A 16,498-nucleotide genomic window follows, 5' to 3' on the forward strand; every position below is an offset into this window, starting at 1 on the left:
AGAGACATTTCCAGGGTTTGGAGGGTCGCTCGCTTTTCTTGCTTATTTAAATCCTTGACCTCTCTGCAGAGGATGCTGATTACTGCCAGTGATGGGAGCGGTTTTTGTGGTAAAGGACAATTGTCCCAGTAGGAACTGGAGTTAGATCACTCCCACACAACACAGGCCACCAGAAAGCCTTGACATGGTGACAGCTTTTAGTCGCTGCTGACCTGGGCTGGGTTCAAACTGATTTTAGCAATGAGAGAGGCTTTTTTCCCCATTACCAGTCCCATCAGCCATCAGATCTTCTGAACAGTGACATTTTTATGATGTGGACTTGTATGTGCTCAGACTCCATGGTGCTAAGAATCTGAATCATTCAGAATCCATCCCTTACAAACTCTTGAAGTACGACTGAGTTTCATTTAGCAGGTTGGTGCTTATTTGAGTCCTGATCCTCACTGTGAAGGGGGCAAGGGAAATGTGGTGTAAGAAAACAGGTTTTTTCCTCCAAATTCATTGTGCTGTGAGGCACTGGTCCTTTGTATCTAGTTCTGCTTTCGGAAAACTTAGCAGAGCCTCTGGAGGAATCTCCTGGCCCTTCTGTAGTCTCTGGAGTTTTAAGTGCATCTTTGGTCGGAGTAATTCTTCAGTTGAAGTATGGGAACCCAAGAGAAAACACAGAGAGCTTGGAGGGTTTAGAAGCAATAAAAGCAAGAGCCAGTGAAAAGAGCTTAGGGAAAGGGCTTTAGAGAACGGACTGGGTTTTGTGGGGAGGAGTTGGGCAGTTGTCAAGAGAGCACACTAGGAAGCCTGGTTAATAACCGAGCCCGGTGGGTTTTGTGTGTACACACACACACACACAGCGCCCCTGGAGAGGGTTTAGTGCAACAGGAAATATTTATAACACCACAACTTTATCCTCCCAAATGGTTTGTTGATCTGTTCCTACCTCTTTAGCTTGACCTTAGTTTTGAACTCTCTAAATAATGTAGGAACATTACAGTCCCTGATTGAAAAGAACTGTACTTTGCCTGGAAAGGTACAGTAAGTAAATAGCCCTGGAATGATTTAAGGCAGAATGATGATATTTGCATTAGTGGGAACCAGATTCCCTTAGGGATTTAGAACACCATTAGCTAGCTCTCCCGTCCCATTCAGGAATTACCAGGATTGTTTTAATGTTGCAGCGGCTAATAGTTTAAATGGGGATGTTCCTCCTGGAGGGACCTGGGTTTTGTATGTGAATGTTGCTTTAGTCTAATCTGATTTCAGCAGGAATGTAATTTAAGCAATGTCTCCTTGCTGACAGCCCCAAAAATACGGCCCTCCCAGTCAAACGGATCCCGTGACAGAATAACTTGAGTCCCTTGCAGTTTATGGAATGGCACCGTATTGAGAGCCTAGAAACTGAAAAATACTTTCTCACGGCATTTTTATGTAAGAGCTTCCAGCTGTCCCGAGTGTGCGAGCCAGCTTCAGTCCCTGGAATGTCACTATGGGAACGCTGTTATGGCAACTGCTTTTATCACAGTTTTGCGGCTCCTCGCAGCCGGACTGGCCCAAATCACAGCTTCCAGACTGTGCTGAAATAGTTAACGGTGTATCTCTGAAAAAAAAAAAATCCAGGTTAAATAGTTTGAGAGGGTGGATGTAGCCAACAAGAATCAGCAGCTGTTAAGCTATTCTACAGGTTGGAAGGACACACTATGTTCGGAGTTAGAGGTCTGGGGTTTTCCTCTGGATTTCGCCAGATGCCTGTATATTTCTAAGATCTTTTTGACTGTTTTTGCATTAGCAGGAAACTGTCTTACTCAGAGGAGGCCTTGATCCTGTAGCCTTAGAGAAGAAAGATGGTCTTGTAGCGAAAGCTCTAGACTGGAGCTCAGATCTGGGTTCAAATCCTGACTCTGCTACCAGGCGTCTTGTACTTTAGGCAGATCACTTAATCTCTGTGCCTCAGTTCCTCGTCTACTGTCGGTCAGTCCTGCCTCTTGATTTTATGAACTCTTCACGGCAGTGACACTCTCACTGTGTTTGTCCAGTGCCTAGCACACGGGGGTTCTCATTCGGTTTGAGCCTTATGTATATAAAGTGTAACACACACACACACACACACACACACACACACACACACACACACACACACACACACACACACACACACACACCTACCTCTCTCTCTCTCTCTGGGTATGAATGCTCCCACTTAAGACAACCTGTTAATTGTGGGAGTAAGGGTTGCAGGATGGGGCCTTTAATGTAGCCAGGGTATTTTCATACCAATGACTGTGGTCTTGAGGAGCAGCAGGGCTAATGACGAGATGAGATTCATAACACCAACCGCAAACCTCCACCAGGGCCATAGGTGACTTTCCCTCTCTAGGGACAGAGATGTATGCAATGCTTTTGGGTGGTAAGAGAAACAACTAAGGGCTTAGGGGCAGGGGCATCTGTTTCTGGGTATGGACAGCCACCAGCACAGGAGCAGTTTCCAGGAGCAGGTCACGCATCTCTGCCTCAGTTTTCACTCTGCTCTGAAGATGCCCCCTGCCAGTTGGGTAATTCATACCTCTGTTTTCCTATTGGTTTTCCTACTGGTCGGGTAGCTTGGCTCTCCGCAGGGCCGGCTCTAGGCATCAGTGCTCCAAGCATGTGCTTGGGGCGGCACTTTCCAAGGGGCGGCACTCTGCCCCCCCCCCCCCCCACACACACACCTTTTTTTTTTTTTTTTTTTTTGCTTGGGGCAGCAAAAAGCCGGGAGGCGGCCCTGGCCAAAGCCCTGCCGCTGGAGAGCCAGAGCATCGTCCCCTGGAGCCGAGCCCAGGCTGCGGCGGCGAGAGGGGCTCCCGGAGTGTGTGAGGAGCCGGGGAGGGAGGGAAGCGGGGCCCGGGATGCAGGGAGGGAGGAGGGATCCTGCTGCCGCCACCGCTGCTGCTCTGAGTCTCCCCAGGGCAGCGCGGCGTTTCCCCGCCCGAGTGGGTTGTGCAGGGCGCCGCTGGGCTGGGCAGGGGGCGCGGATCCCGGCTCACGCGCTGATGGGGCAAGTGGCTGGGCAGCCCGAGCTGCCAGGGAGCTGCCCCCTCCTGCCCCCAGACCCAGCCCGCCGCGCACCTCCCCCGCCTCAGCCCCGCGCTGCTTGCCCCAGGCCCCCACAGCGCCAGGGGCGGGGAGAGGCAGAGCCCGGCTCCGAGCGGGGCAGTGGGGGATACTGCCCCGCCGGGGGACCCCTGCGGCTTGGGCACCTGGGGGTCAGTGTCCGTCCTCTCAGCTCTGCCTGCATGGGGCGGGGGAAGCAGCTGTCAGCGCCTGCCCCTCTCAGCCCTTGCACCCCCCATCCCCCTCGCAGCCTCTTCACTTGTACCTCCCCCCATCACTCCTTCGCCGCACCCCTTCACCTTGTACTCTCCCTTCATCCGCACCTCTCCCCTTGTACCCTTCCCCAGCCCTCTCCTCCCGCACCTCCCCCTTCCCCTGCACCTCTTCTCCTGCAACCCTCCTGATACCCCTTCTCCTCCTCCACCCTCCTCTGTGAGTACATCACACCCCGCTTCTCTGCCAGTGTAGAGTCCCCAAGCACCCCCACACCCGCTCCTCTGCCTGAACCCTCTTTACTAGATCCCCATCCCTTTCTGGGTACAAGGTTTGAGGGTTAGTCCCTATGCCTTCCATGTGCATTTGGAGCACTAAAGATGGGGTTGCGGGGGATGGGGGGGGGCGTGAGATTTTTACTAAAGTGAAATAAAAATAGGAGAAACGGTTTGATCCCCACTGCAAGTGTAAACGGGGGTTGCTGTGGTGAACGAGGTCGTCACGGGGGGGGGGGGAAGAGAGCCCAGGGCTGGGGCAGCTGTGGGGAGTGGGGGGGAGAGCCCAGGGCTGGCGTGGGGGACAGCCAAAAATTTTTTTGCTTGGGGCGGCAAAAAATCTAGAGCCGGCCCTGGCTCTCCGAGTCCAAGAGCAGAACTGTCCTTCAGCCCTTCCTGGCCTCAGTAGTCTTTCTGACCTAGAATTGCTTATTAATCCTTCATCCCACCCTGGCTACAGCTGTCACCTCTGAGTGGCTTCCTTCCCAGGTCCTCTGTCTTGGCTGTCTCTAAGTCTCCTCCCCAACCCCTTATTCTCCACGGCCTTGAGCACCTTTCCCTTCCCTAAAGCTTTCCTGCCTCTTTACAGCCTCTTTTCCAGAGCCCCTCTTGGCTTGCTTCCCCTGCTCTCTAGGGCAGAACCCCTCTCTAACTCTTGCCTTCTCCTTAGTCTCGCTAGGCTGAGTGAGATTCTAGCCTTATATAGTCCCAGCCCCCAGTCACATGGATCAGATTATACCTTCCATCAGATCAGAGGGCCACATCCCAGAGAATGCCTGAACCTGGACTGGAGCCAAGCGTCCCTTAAAGGACCAGAGCACATCCTGTTACAGCCCCCAGTTCTGAATGGGGCCTCTTCCTGCTACCAGAATACAAAGGATAAATGAATGGGTAATTGATATTCCAAGATTAAAATCTAATCAGTCCAAATCGAAGGGTCGTTTACTAAAACTACTGCATAACCAAAGTAATGCAGTACCGCAACCCCAAGTGTTCAGATATTGTGAGCTAGGCTTCAGAAAATCATGAGATTTTCAAAAATAATAAAGTGTGTCTTTTGCCGTCAGATTATCAAGCTTTTCTCTGCAGCCATGAGGGCTGGAAACTTCTTTTTTAAATGAGAGCTGAGCAGCTCATATAATCACTTACCACCAGGAGCTGGGGCTCAAGAAAAAACACCAAATAGTGTGATAAAAATGGTGAGAGCCGGCAACACTTCACTTTTTCATACTTTGGCTACTATCTAAAGCAGGGGTCTCAAACACATGCGGCCCGCGGAGTTATTTCCTTGGCCCACCATAGGCGCCGACTCCGTGGGTGCTCTGGTGCTGGAGCACCCATGGGGAAAAATTAGTGGGTGCTCTGCACCCACCGGCAGCCAAGCTCCCCTTCTCCACCTGCCCTACCTCCACCTTCTCCCGTGAGCGTGCCGTGTTCCCCGCTCCTTGCCCCCCTCAGCGTTTCCCGCCCAACCCCTGCCAAACAGCTGCTTGCTCGCTCCAGGAGTGGGGGGGAGGAGCAGGAATGTGGCATGCTCAGGGGAGGAGGCAGGGCCGGGGCGGGGATTTGGGGAAGGGGTTGGAATAGGGGCAGGGAGGGGGCGGAGTTGGAGCGGGGACTTTGGGGAATGGGTTGGAATGGGGGCGGGGAAGGGGTGGGAATAGGTGGGGCACTTGAACCACATTTTCAACTTTTTTTCCACACCATTTGCTGTGGAAATTGACAATGTTGCAGAGGAAATGCAGATGGAGTTAGTGGAGCTTCAGTGTGGTACCATTTTGAAGCAGAAGTATACAGATGTTGGAATTCCAGAATTCTACCGGTTTCTTTCACAAGAAAGATTTTCCATGTTATTCTCTGCTTCCGCAAGGGTAATGGCAATGTTTGGAAGCACAAGTATATGTGAACAGTTTTTCTCTTCCATGAAGATGAACAAATTTGTGTTAAGGTCAAGGCTCACTGATGAACATTTGCAAGCAACACTGAGATTAGTTTCGTCTCAGGATATCAAACCTAATATTGATGCTGTGGTTGATGCAAAACGCTGCCAGCTAAGTGGCCAAAAATGAAATGACTGTCAAAATTAGCACTGACTTTTCGCATTATAGTTTTTAAAAAGTTAATACATTGACTTTTAATAGCATACTATATTACTCTTCATTTTTTTTCATTTTTGACTATACTTTTGTATTGTTGTCTGAAAAGGTTTCAGTGAGGTGGCCCTCGGGCCAATGTACTAGTGGTGATTTGAGTTTGAGATCCCTGATCTAAAGTAAGTTGGGAAAAGGTTGCTCTGTTTAACTCTTCCTACTTCCTGTTAAGACTAAACATCATCTTTGGAATCATTCTTTCTGCTCCAAAAACATGACCTAATATAATTCAAGCTTGTGTGCATAGACCAGAGAAGGGCAAACTACAGCCCGTCAGGGTTTTCAATCTGGCCCGCAGGATTGCGAGCCCCATGGCGCAGCGGGGCTAAGGCAGGCTCCCTGCCTGCCCTGGCCCCACGCCGCTCCCAGAAGTGGCTGGCACCACGTCCCTGTGGCCCCTGGGTGTGAGGAGGAGAGAGGGCTCCATGCACTGCCCTTGCCTGCAGGCACTCCCCCCCCACAGCTCCCATTGGCCGCGAACGAGGAGCCACGGCCAATGGGAGCTTTGGGGGTGGTACCCGCAGGCAAGGGCAGTGCACAGCGGAGCCGCCTGCCCCCCACTGTCCCCAGGAGCCACTGCCGGACATGCTGGCCATTTCCAGGAGCGGCGCGGGGCCGGGGCAGGCAGGGAGCCTGCCTTAGCCCCGCTGTGTGCCGCTGCCACCCCGGAGCGGCTCAAGGTAAGCGGCACCAGGCCAGAGCCTGCATCCCGGACCGCTCCTGCACCCTGCAACCCAATCCTCTGCCCTGAGCCCCCTAACCCCCTGCCTTGAGCCCCCTGCTGCACCCCAACCCTCTGCCCTGAGCCCTCTGCTGCACCCCGCATCCCCCTGCACCCCAACCCCTTGCCCTGAGCCCCTTCCTGCACACTGCACCCTGTCCTATTCCCCATCCCTTCCGCTCCCCAACCCCCTGCCCCAGGCCTGCATTCATGGCCCTGCATACAATTTCCCCACCCAGATGTAGCCCTCGGGCCAAAAAGTTTGCCCACCCCTGGCTTAGACTCTCTCCTATTTAGTAATGCACAGTAATTGTGCTCCTTCATATCTATGACATATGTTATGCAAGAGATCAGGCTAGAACGATCATACCCTTTTCACCTCAAACTCTATCAACAAGGAGTGACATTTACTGATATAAATGTATTATATAACAAGGGCATGTGCATCAATTATGTAGGAAAAATAAACCAAAATGTCATTTAGCCGCAGCCCACAAAGCAAGCAGACTGTAAACTGGCAATGAACTGATGGAGGGTAAATGGAGCATTTTATGCCACCACCAGAACAACCCCTAGTTTGTTTACATAGCTAAGGCGTGGCTTCCTGAGACTAATCGGCTGCCTTTATTGAGGGTGATCATGGTGGGCTGTTCCCTTCCCTCTCTCAAGTTACTGTTCCTCTAGCTACAGTCGGGGACTGGAAGTTGAAGGACAAGCTAGGCAGGTTTATTTTCAGAGTGCATGGGTCACTAGCGGTTTTTGACTGTAGTGAGATGATTGCCATTGACAACACCAAGGTACTTTATATGGTGCCCATTGCCACGGTATCTGAGGGTACCTTTCTGTGACGGGTTGGATCACAGAAAACCCTTTGAACTGCCAACTGATGTGCTGAGACTACCCCTGAGCCTGTTTCCCCTGCCAGCTTGGACTTCAGTACCCTGCCTGGTTTGAGCCAGACACGCTAGCCTGCTGCAAACGCAGACCCAGGTCTGAACCACGTCCCCTAAAAACTTCAGGCTTCACTGAAAACAGCTTCAGCAGTGTTCCTGTCTCCAACACTCAGATGCCAACTCCCAATGGGGTCCAAACCCCAAATAAATCCATTTTACTCTTATAAAGAGTATACAGGGTAAACTCATAAATTGTTCGCCCTCTATATCACTGATAGAGAGAGATGCACAGTTGTTTGCCCCCCCCCAGGTATTAATACATACTCTGAGTTAATAAGTAAAAAGTGATTTTATTAAATACAAAAAGTAGGATTTAAGTGGTTCCAAGTAATAACAGGCAGAACAAAGTGAATTACCAAGCAAAATAAAATAAAACACGCAAGTCTAAGTCTAGTACAGTAAGAAAACTGAATACAGCTAAAATCTCACCCTCAGATGTGTCAATAAGCTTCTATCACAGACTGGACAACTTCCTAGTCTAGGCACAATCCTTTCCCCTGGTACAGCCCTTGTTCCAGCTTAGGTCGTAGCTAGGGGATGTCTCATGATTGCAGCCTCCTTTGTTCTGTTCCACTCCCTTATATAGCTTTGGCACAAGGCGGGAATCTTTTGTCCCTCTCTGGGTTCCCACCCCTCCTTCTAAATGGAGAAGCACCAGGTTAAAGATGGCTTCCAGTTCAGGTGATATGATCACATGTCACTGTAAGACTTCAAACCTTCATTCCTCCCCAGCCTGACTCACAGGAAGGCCTGCAAGCAAACAGAGCCAGCCACAGTCAATTGTCCTGGTTGATGGGACCCATCAAAATTCCAAACCACCATTAATGGCCCACACTTTGCATAACTAAAGTAGGACCTCAGAGTTATATTTCATATTTCTAGTTTCAGCTACAAGAGTGGTACATGTATACAAATAGGATGATCACACTCAGTAGATAAGCGTTGTAATGATACCTTGCAAGAGACCGTTTGCCCGAAGCATATTTCAGTTACATTATATTCACACTCATTAGCATATTTTCATAAAATCATATAGAGGGCAACGTCACACGCTCCACTGTGGTTTAAAACCTACAGCAGTGAGGCTCAGAGCCCAGGTCTGCAGCCTTGGGCTTGCGAGGCTCACGCTAATGGTGCTAAAACCAGCTGTGTAGACGCTCAGGCTCTGAACCCACTCCCACTCACCAGGCTTCAGTGCCTGAGCCCGAAAAGCTATGCAACTATTTTTTAGCACCGTCGTGCAACCCCCAGCTCCAGAGACTGTGTAGACCTGGGCTCCAAGCTGCTGTTGTGGGTTTTTAAAATGCAGTGTAGACATACCCTGAGTGACTCTGGGTTTAGTGCATTTAGCCTCACACCATGCTCACGTTCCCACCCTGTGGAGCAGGGTAGTGTTGTACAGATTGGGAGCTGAGGCACTTTGTTTTTAATGCTATTGAAAAACCTATTTAAAGTTATTCCAATTTTAGACCTACGCTGCTAGACGGATGTTTAAGAGGGTAAATTAATATGCCAAAGAGCGCACCATATTCAGGCTCTCATAGGGCTAGAGCTGCACCCCAGAAAACCCACTGGCCGGGGGATAGCAGAAGACTTTACCACATGACGTTTGGCCAGCCCCTAACTGTGGGCAGAGGCTGTGGCAACAAGCCCTGTACAGAGCAGCTCACCAGTAGCTGCATTCGGCGCCAGCTTATGTGCTGTGCTAGTTTAATGCAAATGATTTGACTGCTGGCTCAGTTTTCCTATCTGCAAAATGGGCTAATAAAACTTTCCTACCATGGCTGAATGCTGCTATTGGTGCTAAGTCTTATGGCTACAAAGATGCTTATTTCAAATCTGGCTATAAAAAGCCTTCTGACCCAGCCCCCTGGGTGAAGGGTAAAGTCATACAGCTTACTACTCAGTACGGCCAGCATAGTGCTGTTACACGTAGCAGGCACTGGCTACAGTTTCTGCTGGTCAGAGGCTGAGCTGTGGCAAACAAGAAACTGGTCCCTGCCCCAAATAGCTTGCACTCTGTAGTCAGAGTGGCTACAAGACACAGGGTCACTTCGGACTAACACTCCTAGCAAGCCCATGTGCTGTGTACACAGCCCACACACCATAGGGTGTCTGTTGAAAGGTAAGGGACACGGCCTCTATTCCCTGGGAGGCTATTCCTGGTGGATGGAGAGGTGAAAAAAACGCTTGGAGTGGGTGAAAGAGACAAAAGGAACCATCAGGGAAGACGCCCTTATCATTGCTCAGAGAGGGGGAGTCTAGGTACAAGAGGCAGGCAGAGCGGGCATTGCAATGGTTACTCATTCGTACTTGGATTTGGCCTGCAGGGTGTTAGTGGGCAGCTTACTTTATACCAGCCCTATCCCAAGTGCTGGTCTGGACTTACGGGCTGTGAGCAGAGCTGTGTTTTCCCCATCACAGAAACACCTAACGATTGTAAATGTGACAGACTCTTCCACGGAGTTCCTGCTGGGTCTTTCCCACATTGCGGTGGGCGTCACTAGCTGCCAGTAGTAAGGCTTCTTTATTGGCGCCTTAAAATGTTTAAAGGCGCATGTGATGTCGTTCCTGGTGCAGCAGGTGTTTGCGGGGGAGGGGTGGCCATACGATTTCCATAAGGAGAGCAGCTGCAAGGTCATGGCCCAGAGGACATCCATAAAGCTGAGACAGGTACTGCTACTTCCGGGTGTTTTATTTAATATTTATACAGGGCCAGGGGTATGTGTGGCCCTTCACAGAAATGCACAGAGAGGAGGTCTCTGCCTAGAGGATCTTGCAATCATGTTAGATCTTGTCTGGGAGCTGGTGAAAATTGCTGGTACTTGTAGTGCTTGCTTGGCAATTTCCAACACAGTGCAGAGCCAGACAACCCCTAAACTGGGCCTACACCCCTCTGCAACGAGTGCCCCATCCCCCCATCAAGGGGGACTCTGCCACTGAAAGGTTCTAAGTTGCAGTGACTCAGCAGAACTCCTGTCCACCCCCAGGCATAGGCAGTGGGGGTGTTTCTTCCAGGGACAATGGGTTTAACCCCAAATCAGAGTACGTTAACCTGGGCATAAAAGGGTAACAGAAAACTCTACCAAGCTGGCATGCAGTCCAGCCCCTCTGCCCTTGGGCGAGGAGCCTCCCACAGGCCGTCTCCTCTGAATCCCAAGCACCCAATTCATAGTCCTCCCCAAGAGTACCTGAAGGGAGGGAAACAGCTGAAGTTAACAACCCCTTCTTCACTGGGAACCAGATAATGCCCTTGCACCATCGTAGAGGCCCCATTGGTTCGATTATTTTTATGTATTAAGAATGGAATATTGTTGCCACCGGGTTCTAGGTGAGTTCATTAAAATGAGCAATGTAATTTCCCACTACCCAAGATAGCCCCATAGTGACACTTACATTGTCCTTCCTTTTACGACAAGAGGTTGCAGATGTTGGGCAAAACTACAAGCTGAGTTTTCCAAACACTTTCCCATTAAAGGGCTCAAGGTGGGCACATAAAATCACAGGTTACTTTCAAAAATCTCAGCCACGGGGTCTACAGGCTTCTGCTATGGCTGTAGCCAGACAATGAACGTACCCAGAGAGGAGAGTGTTGTTCAACCTTGTTTAATATCTCAAAGAGCTGCTGCAACATTTCATTTTGAAAATGCTTTAATAAGGAAGTGTTGACAACACTGTTTTGCAAAATGTAAAGGTAACTATACAAATTCTTAATACAAAAAGAATAAATTAAAAGCAGATTTTTTTTTAAAATTCTGCAACTTTTTCTACAACATACATATTTTCCCCCTGATTACAGGTGAACAGAATCCAGTAAAATCATTTTACATGCTCTAAAGTCAGTTTCAGAGAGACCTAATTTTTTTCTTTTTTAAACTAGAGAGTCCATTTTACACAACTTGTAATAAAACTATTGACATTAATATATATGTAAAACTTTACATCTAGTTAACTAAGCAGTAACTGGTCATCTGATAGCACCTGAATGGGGTTTGCTATGTCCAAAACTAAAACTAATACAGAGGGAAAACAAATTTGACCTTTTCAACATTTTCAACACTCGACTGCATATAGTATCATTTAAAAATAAACCCTGCCTCGCAATATGGCCTGGTGTATGCATACACCATGCTTCTGGCTAAACCAAGGGAGTTTCATACATAGAGACTAAGAATGCAACAGTGGCTTTATATCCGAAAAGGGCCTTTATTAAAAAAGAAAAAGAAAAAGAGAGGCTGGTAAGTTGGTAGTCAAGTGCTCGTATATAACAGTTCTGTTTTACCCCTCCATGTTATACTTAACCATGTTAATCTAATTTGATTAACATTGTATGTACATTTGTGTATAATTGAATTGAGCTAAACAGTAAAACCTGTTTTACTTAATGTCTTTACTACCAGACTGGCTCACGTGTGCCTTGATTGCAAACCAGAAAAGCAGACCACAACGCAAAACCCAATCCATTTCTCAAAAGATTTTTCTCGCCTCAAGCCTGTTGGCAAGGCAGGCTGACCAAATTGTTTGCAATGTGACTTACAACATCATGAACTTCAGGGCTGCCACCCCCTTGCCCTCTGCAAAACTGCAGGCCTGCTCTGATTCTGGAGCAATTAATTTTGATTAGCAATTTGTATTACAGTAGTGTCCAGAGGTCCAGAGTCCCTGTTGTGCTGCTGGGCTTGAATCCTTTTAAATAAAAAAGGCTACACAGAAAAATTATTTACTAGGGAAATTAAAATATAGACAGTTGCTCAAAGCCCCTGAACTTCTTGGGCTAATTCCTGCCTGGTGATTAACCTGGGCCCTCTGTTTATACACCTCCACCTCAATATAACGCGACCCGATATAACACGAATTTGGATATAACATGGTAAAGCAGCGCTCCGGAGGGGCGGGGCTGCGCACTCCGGTGGATCAAACCAAGGTCAATATAACGCGGTTTCACCTATAACGCGGTAAGATTTTTTGGCTCCCGAGGACAGCGTTATATCGAGGTAGAGGCGTAGTTAGACTTGGAAGGATTAGCGTTTAATCAGCAACGGCTATTAATCAATGATGTCTTCTCTCCATCCAAAAACAGAAGTGGGGCAATAAGAACAATCCCCTCATTAGTCATTCATATTTAGAGCGAGGGAAAATTAAACACACACGGTATATTGCACTTTTAGATGAACAGGTGCACTCTCCTGGTTGTCAGATCCGCCTAGTGCTTGGTTAGCAAGATAGATGATTATTGTCAACTATGTTTTTTATTTCTAAATATCTAATGATTCTTGACTTCCATAGACATTAGGTTTGGAATGTACATAAGAACGGCCATGCTGGGTCAGACCAAAGGTCCAACTAGCTCAGTATCCTGTCTTCCGATGGTAGCCAATGTCAGGTGCTCCAGAGGGAATGAACAGAACATGTAATCATCAAATGATCCATCCCGTCGCCCATTCTCAGCTTTTGGCAAACAGAGGCTTTAGTGTTTTAAATTTAAATTTCCTGCAAGTGCAAAAATTTGCCAGCTCTATGGAGAGGTAATTTTTATAGCTAACGGCACAGAAGTTAGATCTGCATTCTATTTCTTCCTACATGCTCTCGGGCAAGTCAGATAACCACCCTGGGCCTCACTTGCCCCCAGCCACAGCTCCTACAGTGCCTCACAGGAGTATAGGGAGACTGCAAGGTAGCAGATAAGTGCAGAATATTAAAACAAGTCAATACACATATAAACAATGTAGGAAAAAGCACTCACAGTAACTGCTAACATTCATTTTTAAACACTCCCCCTACTCCTAATCTTTCCAAGCCTCGTTATGGGCAATCTGTGCTCTTGAAAGCTTCTGGTAAAACAGTTTCCCAGTGATACTATTACAAGAAAAAGGTGTGGCAGCCCTCAAGTTTAGTTTTAAATTTCCTGCCCTCCGCGTCTGGTAGACTAGCATTATTCTTCGAACACACACACACACACACGCACGCAAGCACACTTGATTTCTTTAAACTAAAGCTAACCTCAGTTTCTGCTTTTCACAAAGTAACCCCCTCCAGCCATTTCTTTAATTGCCTTTCCCATAGGAAATCGTCATCCGCATGCACAAATGGGGCGAGAACCCCACCCCATCTAGTGGCAATAAAAACAGCGAAGCACCGTAGCGAAGACAAGATGTGCCAGCTTCAACCCCCACCTAGCTTGTGCACTAGTTCAGTACAAAAGTGTCTTTGAGGCCTTTTGCCGTTTGATGGCTTGACATGTGTAAAGCATAGCTCCAAAGTACATGTAAACTTGCAGCTCCTGTCATGACTCTCTCCTAGGTTTCCTTTTGGTATCCGTAGACAACGAGAGTCTGTGTCGAGTGCATCAAGGTTACTAATTAATTAGCTTTTATTTATTATGGTCCCTTCTTGCAATCTGAAAATTTGCCTAGTCTGCTGGTTAGTAGAGAACACTACTGAACCCTTCCACTTTATAACATAGTGGGGTCCCTTGGATACCAATACTTTGGTGATGAGCCCTTTGCTACACTGGCACTTACCAAAAGCGTAATAATCGGAACCGTTATGCTAATGTGGCTTTACCACATCGATTAGCTTGTAATGTGCTTCCCTTTGATTTCATGTTAAACACTTTGTGCATAAATAGGATATCCTTTATTATTTCTATTCATAGAACGGCTTTTGGCAATTTTCACCTTAATTTATCATAAGCGTTACAAAAAACCCCAAACAAAAACTGTATGTATTGGTGGTTAGCCTGTGCCGGCCACAGATGCTAAGAGTAGCAGTACTTGCCTCTGCTTTAGATAATACCCTTGTAAACCTTTGTGTCTGTCCAGTTTAAACAGCAGCTTTTCGAGATTGATTTTACGATCCCAGCCCAGAGCTCTGGTGTGTCTTCATCCCAATGGGTGGTTGTTTTATTTTTTGGAAGGGCTTAAAGTGAGGAAGGAAGTAAAAACAGTTTCCAAACTGTAGGCTGTCATCTCTGGAAATGGGCACATCTACAGAGACGCTGCCCATGCTCTCGTCTCGTAGTAATGCTGTGATCTTGGCAGCACTGAACTGATTGCTATATTCTGACACATCTCTGAAGCAAGAGGAGCTTTTCTTTACTCCAAATAAATACTTCAGGAGTAAGGAATATATTTCACAACCACTGTTTCTCGCCCCCTTAACTAATGTTCTGTTGGCTTCAGACTGCAAGTTGTAGAAAGCTTACTATTTTCCCATGCCATAGACCTATAAGATTGTATTTATACCTTGAAAGGCTTTCAAAGAAAAAAACCCTGCCATCTGGCTGCTAACATAGTTATTCATATATGTTGTCCCCACCCCCGGCCCTTTGGGCTATAGGAGTTGTATGTCAGTCCGTGGCAATCTGGTTTGAAACACTGCTATCCGTTGGTGGTTGCGGATGCATTCTGGGGCTAGTATCTGTAATGGCGTCTTGAATCGCATTTCGAGAAAAGTGCTTAGCATTGAAGCTGGTGCCGGGCGACAGTGCATCTGGGTAAGGCAAATGAGAGGCAGTGAGGTGATCTCCGAATGGCATTGATGTGATCAGATTGAGGTCAGGGGTTCACACTAGAGTCCCAGGCTTGGCTTTTTCCTGTCCATACCACTGGACATCTGCTAGTTCTGGATAGAGGGGAGAATCCAGGAAACAGCTATCGTTGTAGCTCCTACAGAAGAAAGGAGACTGCATTAGAATGAATGCTGCCACAAGAGTTCATGCAAAAATTCAACCACAGACACACCACCATGTGACAAGAATGGGAAAGGAAAGAAAATGCAGCATGTTCATTGGCACTTTGGGTTGGTGTTGGTTCTGCAGACAATCATGGAGCTGGCAACTGGGGCCGATTCAGCAAGAAGGAGCCACCCAGTAGTCCTCTCCAGAACAGCTCACCTCTGCGGAAGCAGTACTGGGTGAACAGTTCTCGCTCAGATCTCTCCATGCCAGTTTGGGTTAAGCTAATTTCTCTGGACAAAACTGAGTTCAAATGGCATTTCCTGGCCCCTCCTCACAAAGGAATGCATAGAATTGTATATCTGTCTCATTGTCCCCATTTAGAGGTAAAGTGAAGCCTCTTGTCAGTAGCACCTGTTCTCATGGGCGCTTTTCATATGACTGATGGCTGAAAGGACAAGAGTCATGTCTAGTGCAAAAGTACATGCACCAATACTTGTTTCTACATGCATTCGTCCCTAAATGAGATGGTGGATGAGTGGCTAGAGCAGGGGTTCTCAAACTGGGGGTTGGGACCCCTCAGGAGGTCGTGAGGTTATTACATGGGGGGTCGCGAGATGTCAGCCTCCACCCCGCTTGCCTCCAGCATTTATAATGGTGTTAAATATATAAAAAATGTTTTTAATTTATAAGGGGGGTTGCACTCAGAGGCTTGCTGTGTGAAAGGGGTCACCAGTATAGAAGTCTGAGAACTCCTGGGCTAGAGGGAGAACCCGCTCTACCAGAGCATAAAGTGTGGGTATATTTGCTCATCTGTATATACACATGCAACTTTATATGTGCACTGGTTCTCTCTCACATTCTAGCAGCAGCCACTGACATCTCATCCCTCATAAGTAGGAGGTTTTTCCCTTGGAGTGATTCTCTGTAGGGTGCTTTTCTCCCCTCTGCCTAGGGGCCAGAGTTGGAGGATTGTGCGCTTGGCCATTGAGCTGGGGGAATAAAACCTTGCTTCTTTTAAGTGACTGACTTGAAGGGAAGTGGAAGGACCTGTGCTGTCATCTCAGTGCTTCCCTGCAGCACCTCTCAAGCATAGCTACCGAAATGTGAAAACCTTTGTCAGGGCTGAATCTCTGACTAGGACAAGTGGACCTTGGAAATAATTTGAAGATAGGCCAGGAAACTTGTGGCCAGACCTCCTGATGGCTTTTTTCCATCAGCAACTTCATGAAGAAGAGGCTCACGCTAGCATATAGGATCAGAGACATTAACGTTGTTGTGTGATGACAATGGCTTTTTGGTGACCGGAGGAAGGTCTGATGGAGCATGATGCTGTGGCATCTCGGTGTTGTGATGTTACACAGTTGATGGATGATGCATCACAACATGCTGACATAATGCCACCACCACCTCACAATGTAAAGGTCTCA

Source organism: Emys orbicularis, chromosome 1, assembly GCF_028017835.1.
Source record: "Emys orbicularis isolate rEmyOrb1 chromosome 1, rEmyOrb1.hap1, whole genome shotgun sequence".
Lineage (NCBI taxonomy): Eukaryota > Metazoa > Chordata > Testudines > Emydidae > Emys > Emys orbicularis.